Consider the following 12,951-nt stretch of genomic DNA (forward strand, 5'->3'; position numbering starts at 1 on the left):
ATTCATCCTTACACTCTTCTTTTCATTAATCATCATGTATAAATAAAATCTTTAAAGAAAACAATCAAAGTTGCACTACTTTTGAAGTAAATGTCTAGCTAAGAGTTTTCAGTATAGAACTAATCTTTTATTTTACATTTTAACTACAGCTACAGTGGCTATTGAACTCTGGAAGACTATCTTACAGATGCAGAGTGTCCTAACTAGTTTATGCTAATAAATGTTTCCACTAAATAAAGGCAGTTTACATGAACAAAATAAACTACAGAAATGACAAATGTGCAAGATGGCAACACTAAGGTTCTATCCGTGGCCCCTTCTTCAACATTCTCACCAATGCTCTCCATACATCCACACAACAGGCTTCCCTAATACAGTACACATATGACTCCATGCTCATTTGCACATCTGACAATGTGGCACACCTCCAAAAAATTACTCAGGAAGCTTTAACAGATGAGCATCTGAAACATGGCTTTGTAACTTACAACTCATGCTCACCCACCCCCCAAACAAAGACAAACTACTACTTTTTCCCCAAATCCCTTTCCCATTCAAAAACAAAATTTTGCCTCTTGACAATACAACCACTGAAATCACTTCTCATAGCAAATTAATAGGGGTGATGGATGATAATCTTAAATTCGATCTGCATATACAAAACTGAATAAGAAAAACTCAACAGAGCCCTAAACTTTCTCACCAATACAACTAAAGGTACACTTGCCACTACTTATCTCCTCCTCACACTTCTTTATGGTGTTCACATCCTTACTAACCTTCAGGCATCACAAAAGTCAAAACTTGAACAATCTTATATCAAAGTTGCTAAATTTACAGCAAATACCCCTTTCAGAACCCACAACTGAAAACCCGCACTAAAAAGCTTAAATTGGTTAGAACTACCTCATCAAATAACATGTACACAACTTCTTACTACCTATAAAATAAGGCCTGGAGCTCCTTATCTTTATCCATCAGGTCAATACTCTCCTTCCCATCCTTCAAAATCATTCTGAAAGACTTCCTTGCAAAAATCTGTCTCTGTTCTAGCTGAACACCAGGAAAAACTATATCCCTAAATGTGAACAAATACCTAGTCATACCTTACATTTCATAATTCTCCCTTCTTCACGCACTTCCTTACTTCTGTCAATTTCTTTTCCCTGGCTGTCTCTCTAAAAGTACCATAAGCCTACTTTTCTCTCACTTTATATTGCAATTCCCATTTGAATTATACTAACTTACCTTTCATTTCTCTATAAACATTCTAAAACGTCTCAACTACTAAATCATTGTCATACAACCTACATCCATTATTAATTAATGTTTTCATATTATGTCTAATTCGGTACAACTATTTACTAAAACTGTATTTGTTTTGGGGTTTTTTTGTATTTTTTAAGGACTGTAAAATTGTTGTTCTTAAAATGTTTTGTAATACTCTGGAGCTTTTCTCCGTGGGCCTTTGCTGAAAATGGGCTCCTACTCAGTCGGACTTTCCCAGTAATCAAATGTCGATACATAAATAAATAAATAACATCAGTTACCAATATACACAGATTGCATCTTTGTAATGCCTGAGCTCAAAGACATTGAGTAAGATTATAATGAAATCCCTAGAAGGACAATATTTGTAATAGAAACCATTCATATTTCTAGTGCTACATTGTCTCTTTAAAAAAATTAATGGGTTACACAAATGGCATAATATCCTTAAACAGTCTAAGGCCTGTCACCCAAATGCTCCTAATTTTAAGTCACTCCCAGATTTGCCCTCATCTTTTTGCTGTGTTCCTTGTAAGCGTTCTTAATATCTGACATAGCAGTCATGGTTTCAGTAAGCTAATTTAGCCAGATGTCTTATTCTTTAGACATGCATATTAATAAAGATGCTGGAACTGTTAACACTTATTTCATACCTCTGTATACCACAAAACTATAAAGAAGTCACTCACCAGTAGTCGTTTTCTATAAGCAGTACTTACTGTGGTCTAAGGTAGTGCTACTGAACATGCCAAGTTCATGTAATGCCTAATATAAAGTTCTTCATTGGCTTAGTCATAGGTTCATACTAGGCTATCTGCCCTGGGGCAATTATAAGCCTAGCCCGATTCTGTATGGCTTACGCCACCCCTTGATTTGAGTATACTGTGCCCTTTTTAAGGTTTAGTTTACTGTGCCTCTGTCTAATAGTGACACGGGAGTAATCCCTAGGACAAACCTACGATCCCCCATCCCCCTATTGAGATTCTTCTTGAAGAGATTCAATGAGGTGCTCTGCCTCACATGAACTGGAATTCTATTCCAGAGCGAAGGGAGCCTCTGGGTTATGAACCTGTTCCTCCAGCAAGTTCTATTTATTTCTGCGCTGAGGTTCAAGTCCCTCGAGCATGTGGCTCTAAGGGATTTAGATTTACTGAGGTGAAGCATGTCCATTAATTCTGGATTTGACATAGCTTTGTATGTCAGGCATAGATCGCCTCGAAGTAGGCGGTATGCAACTGAGTAGAGCTGGAGTTTTTTTAACCGAGCAGCATATGGCATCTGTTTGAGACCCTTGATCCTCTTGGTGAGATATATTTGGGGTCTTTCTAATTGCTGCAGGTGTCAGGTAAGGTAAATCCCAAAAGGGGCATTGTATTCTATGATGGGCCTGATGAGGGATGAATAAAGGGGCACGATTACCTCTCTTGATCTAGATGTGAAACCCTTCGTGATGAGGTGGGCTATGTAGAAGGTCTTTCTAACCACTTTGGCAATGTGGTTTTCAAAGGAGAGATTGCTATCAACTTGGGTCCTCAGGTCCCTAATAACTTTCTCTGTATTTAATGGGTTTCTGCCTATGCGGTAATTTGTGGGCACATTGTTTTTGCCAAAGGGTATGACTATACATTTTTTTGGCATTTAGCTTTAAACCATGGCGCTGGCACCAGTTATCTGTCTCTGTGAGACCTTTTTGAAGGATGTCTGTGTCAACGGGAGAGTCGATTATGGCGCCCAGTTTGCAGTCCTCTGCAAACTTGGTGAGCCATAGTCCTCTCACGTTTGCCTGTACCTCGGAAAAGTATATACCGAACAAGAGTGGTCCCAGGACAGAACCCTGTGGGATGCCACTTGTGACCAGTTTCGAGTCTGACATGGCTCCAGCAACTCTCACTCTGTGGGTTCTGTCTTTGAGCCAGTTTGTGACCCATCTTGTGACATAGGGGGTTTATATTTAAGCTGGATAGCTTATCTATGATGCCCGAGTGGGGTACTGTGTCAAATGCCTTTGCAAGATCCAGATAGGCTGTGTGGACTACCTTCCCTTCATCTATGGCTTTGGTGACTGTTTTGAAGAAGTCAACCAGGTTCAAAAGGCAGGATCTGCCCTTGACAAAGCCGAAATGGGTAGGATCTAGTGTCTGTAGGTCCCCAATGTCTTTGTTTATGAGCTCCATGATGATCCTCTCCATAGCCTCGCAGACTAAGCTAGTCAGGCTTATGGGGCGATAGTTTCCAGGGTCCGTAGAGGCTCCACCTTTGTGGAGTGGGACCACTGTTGCTGTACACCATTCTGTGGGCACATACCCTGTAGTGAGGCTAAGATTATATAGCTGTTTTATTTGAGGGATTAGTTCCTCTTGGAGTTCATGTAGGACGCAACCTGGGATGCCATCTGGTCCCATGGAAGCAGTGTTTTTTGCTTTGGAGAGGGCAGCCTTCACCTGAGCATCAGAGATGTTTGGGAGGCAGCCCTCTGCCGGGATAGATACTTGCTCTTTTGGGAGAAGTTTGCACTGAACCTGTCTGCCAGGATATTGGCGAGGTCTGTGGGTTCAGTGTATTTTTTGTCATTTAGAATCAACTCAGAACAAGTCTGGGAGTTGCATCCCAGGTTCCTAACATAACTGAAAAAAGCCTTATGATTGTCTTTGGTGTCCTGTGCAATTTTTCTCTCGAAGCTGGCCTTGGAGGATTTTATGAGGGATCGTAATTTTTTGCTAGTACTGATCAGAGATGCCTTCCCTATTATGGATTTTGCTATATCATGTAGTAGCTTCCTCCTTCTGTTGTACAGTTTATTTATGGCAGGGGTCCACCAGACTGGACACCTGCCTTTGGATGATTGGATCTTGGTTTTGTTTGGGATAGCATGATCCATGCATTCCTGGAGATGTCCGTAGAATGCGTTTATATAGGATTCTGCAGTTTGGGCCGTAGTTTCCACTGGCCCTGGGACCTTGAAGGATTCCACTTCGGGTTTGAGAAGTGAGAAGTTCGCTTTTGAGAAGTTTTTCACTGTGGTTTTCTGGGCTGGGGGTGGGGTCGGGATGTGGACATCCAGTGAAATTAATTTATGGTCTGATCTTACCAATGAGGGATATACTTCTGGTGTGGAGCATAGAGTCCCCATGTTGGTAATGATCAGGTCTAGTATGTTGTCCCCTCTTGTGGGAGTGGTGACTAGTTGTTCCATAGCATTTGAGTTTATAATTTCCAGGAACCTTTGGGCTAAGGTGCTGGGGCTTGAGTAGTGCTCCCAGTCAATGTTTGGGTAGTTGAAGTCGCCCAATATAATGGTGTTCGGAGAGATCTTCATGCTCTCCAATGTTTTCAGGAAAGCCGAGTGGGATTCCTGACTTTGAGAGGGTGGTCTGTAGGATGCTATAAACTGAAAAGCAGTCTTGCCCACTGTTAGTTGCACATGGATGGTCTCCGATACTGTGCAATGCCACTAACCTGGAGGTGTGGATATCCTTGATAAATATGGAAACTCACCCTCCTTTTGTGGTTCGGTCCGGGTTTTGGGGCCGAAAAGCATGATATGAGGTATAGCCTGGTAGTGCTGGGGTGCTCTCTGGAGCCTTGAACCAGGTTTCTGTCACTGCACAGATATCGATGTTCTCCATGCTGAGGAGAGCTTCGAGTGCGTGCATCTTGAGGTTAAGACTTCTGGCGTTAAGCATTACCCTTAGTTTCTTGTTCCTTGTGCTGTCTATGGGGGTGGGTTTGACTTTTGAGCCTTGCCTAAAAAAGCCACTATGGCGGTGGCAAGAGCCTTTGCTAATATCCAAAAGCCCAGTGGTGACAGTTGCAAGCCGTCCCTAGCGAAGCAACGTGGCTTGTCGAGCATGTCATCCCAGGCTGACAGACACTGGATCCCCTTTGAATGACACCAAAACTTTAGCCAATTGTTAAAATCGATCATTTTGTCTTTGTACTGTGGCATCATTCTAGGTGAGGGTAAGATGCTGCTCAAGGTCAGGGTCATACCAGCCTGGGCTACATGATCAGAGAGCTCCTCTATGTCTCTTTTCATGTAGTCCAGGGAGGTACGTCTCAGGTCATTCACACCAGCATGTACAATAACTGAGTCATATTTGTATTTGCTTTGGAGTGACCTGAGTGCTTGCGTTATGTGGCGGATCCTAGCACCCGACAGGCAGCTCACAGTGACCTTCTCTTTGTTCAGCCTGGTGAGCGGGACGTCAGTGTGTCTGACAATAGAGTCACCTATTACAAGAGTATCAGGTGTGTTATTCAGCCTTAAGGGCTGTGGCTGCTTGGCACACTGACTTTGTGGGCTATGTGTTGTGCATGTTTTGTTTTGAGGTAGCGTTTGCTTGGATGTCTGCTTTGGAGGTCTCTGTTGCTTAGGTAGATTTTTATTTAGAGCCTCCGAGTATGTTTTTGTGTATTTATGTGTTTGGTTCGCTGATGTGGTGGGACTATGTGATACTGGAATTGTGTTGTGTGAGGTTACCTTCTCCTCCTGACTGGTTACACCAGTTTTGAGATGACAGAGCTCAGCCTCCAGTTTGGCTAAATGGTTGCATCTCTCACATATATTTGAACCTGTTTGAAGGAGGAGAGGGTTGTCCGTGTACATGAGACAGTTGTAACATTGCCTCAAAATTCCCAGATTCACCAGCTGGACTAGAGAGGAAACCATTGACTGACCTTTGGACATGCTAGAGTAATATAGGGAAACTGAATTTAAGACGGACCAATAGAGGACAGGGTAATCGTAGAGAGTATAAGAGTAAGTAGTGCTTATGGTTTAATAGTGCTAACTTGTAGGATTACTTAATTGGACCAGTGAAGGGCCTTAGAATGAGAATATTGTGTTTAAATTGAGAGATAGAGCAGTTCTAAGGGAAAAAGTGAGAAGCAGACTTTGTGGAGCCAGGAATAGTTTAAACCCAATTAGGCGGCGCTGCCCGCTGTTGCGCTATGCATTGTTACTTGGCTCCAACCATTAGTATCAGAATTAAGAGTTCTAAATACTGTATGCAGAAATATTACAAACAATTGTGTTTTATATTATCTTTCTTTTTGGTTGGGGTACCTGCCTTTTTCCTTCACGAAAGCGTACTCTGTCTGACTTTCTCAAGAATTTTCAGGCTGACAACATACCCTGAATTATTAAAGGAGTATGTTCCAGCCTGGCACAAATGCTTAAAGATCAGCCTGGGATAACACTTTTTATAAAAGCAAACCTGAATTAATAAAAGAGTATGTTCAAGCCTGGCACAAATGCTTAAAGATCAGCCCCGAATAACATTTGTTATAAATGCAAACATTCCAAACAAAGGCTATATTAAGTAAATAGGAAGATAGGTTTGTGGTTTGTCAGGTAAAACTGAGAAGACTGTATGGGACGGGGGTGTCACTTATAGTAACCAAATGACCATGGGCATTCTGAAGCTCAAAGCCAAATGCCAAGTGCACATCTCAGAATGTGCAAAAGGGCTGTCTAATGTACATCCCAGAAATTCTTACTGTACTTATAAACAACATATATTAAGAAATATTTAGTGGAAAAATGTGTCACTTGGAACTTTAATCAAAAAAATTTGTGATGCTTGACTTTGTCTTAAAGGGGGAAGATTAATTTATTTACTAGGTAGGTGGGCAAGTCCATCGACTATTTTTCAGCCATGACCAGAGATATAATATAGTTTATAACACACAGCAGAGAAAACAAATCAATAAAACTGTTGATTGTGTGGGTGTGTAATGTATGCGTGTATAGGTGTATATACACACACGTGTGCGTGCGTGCGTGTGTGTGTATATTTTTTATATATATATATATATACTACACACACACATACAGACATACATACACACATATGCACACACATTATATATATATATATATATATATATATATATATATATATATATATATATATATATATATACATATATACATATACACACATAAATACAGATATAAATATATACATATACTGGACGGTGCAGTGGTTGCATTATCACCTCACAGCAAGAGGTTCTCCGGTTTGATTCTCAGCTGGGGTGCCTTCTGTGTGGAGTCTGCATGTTGTCTGTGTGGGTTTCCTCCCACATTACAAAGACATGCATTTGCAGCATTTCTCCCCCAGGCCTCTGCTGAAAATTGGCTCTGTTGCAAGTCCGACTTTCCTGGTAAACAAATGTTAAATAAAGATATATGTATAGATATATATATATATATATATTTATATATATGTATAGATATATATATATATATATATTTATATATACATATATACACTATATATATATATATATATATATATATATATATATCTATATCTATATACACACATATATATATGCACACACACACACACACACACACACACACACACACACACACACACACACAAACATATATATATAGGTTCATAGGTAGGTACTAGGCTATCGGCCGTAGGGCCTATAAAAGCCTAACCAAAAAGGTACCCTGGCTTTCGCCACCCAAGAAAATTATTTTCCCGTGCCCCTGTCGAGCAGAGCCACAGAGGTGATCCCCGGGGGGAATTTCCTATTTCCTATCCAATCATCAAGATTTTTTTTGAAGAGTGCTAATAAGGAGCTTTGTTTGATATAGACAGGTAGTTTGTTCCAGAGTATGGGAAGTCTCTGGGACAGGAATCTATCCCTCCAGCATGTTTTGTTTATTGTGGTGCGAAGGTTTACGTCCCTACAGCATGTAGCTCGGAGGGCTTGGGATTTCTTTAAGTGGAGCATGTCCAACAGCTCTGCATTTAACATAGCTTTTTTATGTTAGGCAGAGATCCCCTCTGAGTAGGCGATATGCGACGGAGTAATGCTGGAGTTTTTTGAGACGGTCTGCATAGGGCATATGTTTGAGGCCAATAATCCTCTTTGTGAGGTATTTCTGTGGCCTTTCCAGTTGTTGTAGATGTCTTGTGAGGTACACTCTAAAAGGGGCATTGTACTCTATAATGGGGCTAATGAGTGACAAGTAGAGGGGAACAATGACTTTTTTTCCTGGATGAGAAGCCTTTTGTGATGAGGTGCACCACGCAGAAGGATTTCCTGACTACTGTGGCGATGTGATTATCAAAGGAGAGACTACTGTCCACCTGTGTCCCAAGGTCTCTTATCACACTTTTGGCATTAAGTAGACTACCACCTATGTGGTAGCTCATGGGTACAGAGTTTTTACTAAAGGTGATGACAATGCACTTTTTTGGCATTGAGCTTGAAGCTATGGCTTTGACACCAGGCATCTGTCACAGTGAGGCCCTTTTGTAGGATGCCCACATCGTTAGGCGTTTCAATTACGGCTCCTAGTTTGCAGTCATCTGCGAAGTTCATTAGCCAAAGACCTTCTGTGTTAGTATGTACTTCAGAAAGGTAGATACAAAACAGGAGAGGACCCAGGACTGAACCCTGTGGTACTCCACTTGTCACTGGTCTGAAGTCGGACTTGGAGTCTGCTACTTTCACAGTGTGGGTTCTGTCAGAGAGCCAGTTAGCAACCCATCTTGTGACATAGGAATTTATATCTAGTTTAGTGAGTTTATCTATAATTCCAGAGTGGGGGATGGTGTCAAAAGCCTTGGTGAGATCTAGATAGGCTGTGTGAACTACCTTATCCTCATCTACAGCTTTGGTGACTGCTTCAAAGAAGTCAATCAGGTTTAGGAGACATGATCTGCCTTTTACAAACCTGAACTGGGTCGGGTCCAGAGTTTGGAGATTAGCAATGTCTTTGTTTATAAGTTCCATGATGATACGTTCCATGCCCTTGCAGACCAGGCTCATTAGGCTAATGGGGCGGTAGTTCCCGGGTTCCGTGGTGGCTCCCCCTTTGGAGGATCTTATAAGGGATCTCAGCTTCTTACTGAGGCTCACTAGGCAGCTCCTCCACTCATGGGATTTTACTCTCTTTTGCAACAGTTTCTTCCTTCTGTTGTAGAGTTTGTTTATGGCAGGGGACCACCAGATTGCCTTTTTTTGGAGGATAGCGTCTTGGTTCTGTTTGGGATAGCACGATCCATGCACTCGTGTAAGTGCTTATAGAGTGCATTTGTGTAGGATTCAGCAGTTGTAACTGTATTGTCCATCTGCATGGGTATCATGAAGTTCGCCACTTCTGTCTTAAGAAGCGTGAAGTTGGCTTTGGAGAAATGTTTTACCTCTGTTTCCTTAATGGTGGGTGGGGGGCGGGATGCAGATATCTTCGGTGATTAGCTTATGGTCGGATCTGACCAACGAGGAGTTGATTTCAGGTGTGAAACACCGGTCACTCATGTTGGTAATGACTAGGTCTAGGATAATGTTGCCCCTGGTGGGAGTGTGGATAAGTTGATCCAGGGCACTGGAATTTATGAATTCCAGAAAGCATTGAGAGAAGGAGTTGGTACATGGGTAGTTTTCCCAGTTAATGGTGGGGTAGTTGAAATCGCCCATTATTAGGGTGTTTGGTTGAACCCTAATATTTTCCAGTATATCAAGAAAAAATTAGGGAATCCTGGGGCATGGTGGGGGATCTGTAGCAAGCTACAATTTGGATTGCAGTTTTGCCCAGAGTTCATTGCACTTGGATAACCTCGGATGCATTATGCTGCGCAACTAGCCTGGAGGTGTGGATATCCTTAATGAATATGGACACAGCTCCGGCTTTGGTGTTCTGGTCCAGGTTAGATGGCCAAAAAGTGTGGTATGAGTTATAGCCTGTTAATGCAGGGGTGCTCTCTACAGCCTTGAACCAGGTCTCAGTCACTGCACAAATATTGTTCTCCATTTTAAGGAGTGCCTTCAGTGAGTGCATTTTGAGATTTAGACTTCTAGCACTGAGTAGCATTACCTTCAGTTTTTGCTTGCCTGTTCCTGTTACGGTAGTGAATTTGTCATTTGAACCTTGCCTAAAAAAGGCACTATTGGGGCGGCAAGAGCCTTAGCCAGTATCCGGAATCCCAGGGGTGACAGGTGCAGGCCATCTCTGGCAAAGCATCATGGTCTGTCGACCATGTCGTCCCAGGAAGACAGATACTGGATCCCCTTAGAATGACACCAGAAGCTTAACCAATTGTTGAAGTCAATCATTTTGTCCTTTTACTGCGGTATCATTCTGGGGGATGGCAGGATGCTACTCAAAGCTAGGGTCATACGTGCCTGGCCTACAAGATCAGAGAGCTCTTCCATGTCTCTTTTCATGTAGTCCAGGGAGGTATGTCTCAGGTCATTCACACCAACATGGACAATGACAGAGTCATATTTGTACTTGTTGTGGAGTGACCTGAGTGCGTGAGTTATGTGGCAGAGCCTGGCACCCAACAGGCAGCTGACAGTAACCTTCTCCTTGTTTAGCCTGGTGAGTGGTGCATCAGTGTGCCTGACTATAGAGTCACCTATGACTAGTGTGTTGGGTACGTTGGTTTGCCTTATGGGCTGTTGTTTATTGGCACACTGAGTCTGTGGGCTGTGTGTCATTTGGGTTGTGTTGGGGGGTGGAGGTTGCTTGCGTTTCTGCTTTAGAGGTCTCTGTTGCTTCAGCAGATTACCATTGAGAGCCTCTGCGAATGTTTTGTGTTTCTATGTGTGGATTTTGGTGGTGTAGGTTTAGAGGGACTATGTGATGAGTGTGGTATGGTGCAAGTGTTTACCTTCTACTGCTGACTGTCAAGTTCAGTCCTGGTTGGAGAGAGCTTTACCTCCAGTTTGGCTAGGTAAGTGCATCTCTCACAGGTTGTGGTGTTGGGTGGTAGGAGGAGAGGGTTGTCTGTGTACATGAGGCAATTGCTACATTGCCTCAAGATGCCCAGATTCATCAGGTAGACAGGAGAGAACACTGGGAGCTGACCCTTGGACATGCCTGAATAAAAAAACTACTTTACTCTAGACAAGTGAGGAAAGTGAGTTGTTTTTCTCTAAGCAAGTGAGGAAAGTAAGTACAAAACCTGTTTTCCTCTAGGTAAAGAGGAAGGTTGAGTGCTGTAGTAATTTGTAGCTTATTTAGTGCTAACAACAAGTTCTGAACAAGTGCTATGCACAAATAAGCAAATTCAAGTGCTAAAACTAAGAATCTGTACCTGGATCTTGTGGTAGATAGGCTACCTAGTGCTTACCACTCCCACTGAAAAGCTAGAAAGTTTCCTCCAACACAGAAAGGCTTGGGGGCTCAAAAGCTTACAAACAGTCCTGGATACAGCAAATCTGTATCTGGACTAGACTAGTTAGAGGAAAGGTGGGAAACAAGCGCAAACGCGGGCTTTTAAACCAAAAAGTTGAAAGAGATGGAAAAACTGCCCAAACGGCCAATAAACTACAATTTCTGGGCTAGAAACCACTCTTGTGGTAGATAAGCTACCTAGTGCTTACCACTCCCACTGATAAGCTAGAAGGCTTCCCTCCAACACAGAAAGGACTGGGGCTCAGAAGCTTACAAGCAGTCCGGGATACAGCAAATTTGTATCTGGACAAACTAGTTAAAGGAAAGGTGGGAAACAAGCGCAAACGCAGGCTTTTAAACCAGAAGGTTGAAAAAGATGGAAAAACTGCCCAAATGGCCAATAAACTACAATTTCTGGGCCAGAAACCACTATTGTGGTAGACAGGCTACCTAGTGCTTACCACTCCCACTGATAAGCTAGAAGGCTTCCCTCCAAAAGAGAAAGGCTTTGGGGGCTCAGACAAACAGTCCTGGTTACAGCAAATCTGTATCTGGACTAAACTAGTTACAGGAAAGGCAGGAAACAACCTTAGAATTTTTTTTTTTTTTTTTTGGAAAGTGGAATGGGAGAAAGGAGAAACAGAAGATAATTCAAAATTAAGGACCTAAGTGGCTTGCCCTTCACAAATGTTCTCTCTGTATTAGGTAGGATGACCCAGTGACACTAGACTGGAATAGAGCTGGGATAGACCTGAACAGATGGGACTGGTAGGAGTGTCTGATGTCAAAATATGATCTCACTGTACTCGGTTGAGAGAGCAAATGAGCTGGACCCAAGAGGAGTCTACAAACACAAATTTACAGGAGGGGCGGGAAATTCCAAAGCCACCAAGATTAATACCAGAACAAGAACAAGGAGGGTGGGCGGGAAACTAACTGCAGAGACAGAGCGACCACAGTATTCTATGAAACAATTAAATAGAAAAATAAATAACTACGGAGACACAGACCAATGAAACAATTAAATACATACACAGAAAAATAAAATAAAATGCAGTACAATCTTTAATATATATATATATATATATATATATATATATATATATATATATATATATACACACACACACACACACACACACAGATATTTTATATATATAAATATATATATATATATATATATATATATATATATATATATATATATATATGGTTCCTCTTAAGAAGGTCGAACCGCTGAAATCTCGAAATGCATATAGCCGAAGCCATATGCTTGAATTTCAGAAGCTTGACCTTCTGAAAGGGAAAAATAAATAAACAAAACACAAAACAATGTTTCTGCAGGGGGGCAAGGCCGCCTGCACCCCCCACAACCCCCGCTACTTATTTATTCTAACTCCGAGATCGCACTACAGCGCAGAAAGGGAAATCTCCCTTTCTGCACTGTATGCCAGTCCCCATTCAAAATGTCGAGCTTCTGAAATTTCGAGCATATGCTCTTGACCATATGCATTTTGAGATTTCAGCCGTTC

The 12,951-nt window shown here is 41.9% G+C and overlaps 1 protein-coding gene across 1 annotated transcript in view; it reads right to left on the reverse strand.

Annotated features, from left to right (window-relative positions):
• LIX1L (limb and CNS expressed 1 like) overlaps window positions 1-12,951 on the reverse strand; it is a 649,822-nt gene that overhangs the window by 140,650 nt on the left and 496,221 nt on the right. The gene's annotated exons all lie outside the window — the stretch shown is intronic.

This window comes from Protopterus annectens, chromosome 8.part0, assembly GCF_019279795.1.
Source record: "Protopterus annectens isolate FY-2018-M chromosome 8.part0, PAN1.0, whole genome shotgun sequence".
Classification (NCBI taxonomy): Eukaryota; Metazoa; Chordata; order Ceratodontiformes; family Protopteridae; genus Protopterus; species Protopterus annectens.